At 40.9% G+C, this 783-nt stretch overlaps 1 protein-coding gene across 2 annotated transcripts in view; it reads left to right on the forward strand.

The window, feature by feature from the left end:
* Window positions 1-783, forward strand: part of brf1a (BRF1 general transcription factor IIIB subunit a) — a 206,738-nt gene that overhangs the window by 26,336 nt on the left and 179,619 nt on the right. The gene's annotated exons all lie outside the window — the stretch shown is intronic.

Raw genomic sequence — 783 nt, forward strand, 5'->3', positions numbered from 1 at the left:
ATGTTTGACAGTGGGGATGGTGTGTTGAGGGGGATGAGCTGTGTTGCTTTTTACGCCAAACATAATGTTTTGCATTGTTGCCAACAAGTTTGATTTTGGTTTCATCTGACCCTTCGTCTGATCTGGTTTTTGTGCAGTGTACGACTGATTGTTGTCCTATGGACAGACTCTCCCACCTCAGCTGGATTCCTCTGCGTTCTTCCAGAGTGACCATGGGCCTCTTGTGATGATCCTGATCATGTCTTCCTCGTCTGAGCTTAAATTTACAGGGACGCCACGGTCTGGTAGATTTTCAGTGGTCTGATCTATCTTCTCCATTCAAAATGATCGCTTGCACAGTGCTCCTTGGGATGTTTAAAGCTTGGGAAATCTTTTTGTATCCAAATCCGGCTTTAAACTTCTCCACAACAGTATTGCGGACCTGCCTGGTGTTTCCTGATCTTCACGATGCTCTCTGCTCTTTAAACTACCTCTGAGACTATCACAGAGCAGGTGCATTTATACAGAGACTTGATTACATACAAGTGGATTCTATTTCTCATTAGTCAACATTGGATCATTCAGAGATCCTCACTGAACTTCTGGAGAGAGTTTGCTGCAGTGAAAGCAAAGGGGTTGAATAATTTTGCACGCCCAATTTTTCAGTTTTAATTTGTTAAAAAAGTTTGAAATGGCCAATAAATTTAGTTTCAATTCATGATTGTGTCCTACTTGTTGATTCTTCACAAAAAATTACAGTTTTATATCTTTATGTTTTGAAGCCTGAAATGTGGCAAAAGGTCA

The sequence above is a fragment of the Etheostoma spectabile genome, chromosome 9 (genome assembly GCF_008692095.1).
Source record: "Etheostoma spectabile isolate EspeVRDwgs_2016 chromosome 9, UIUC_Espe_1.0, whole genome shotgun sequence".
NCBI lineage: Eukaryota > Metazoa > Chordata > Actinopteri > Perciformes > Percidae > Etheostoma > Etheostoma spectabile.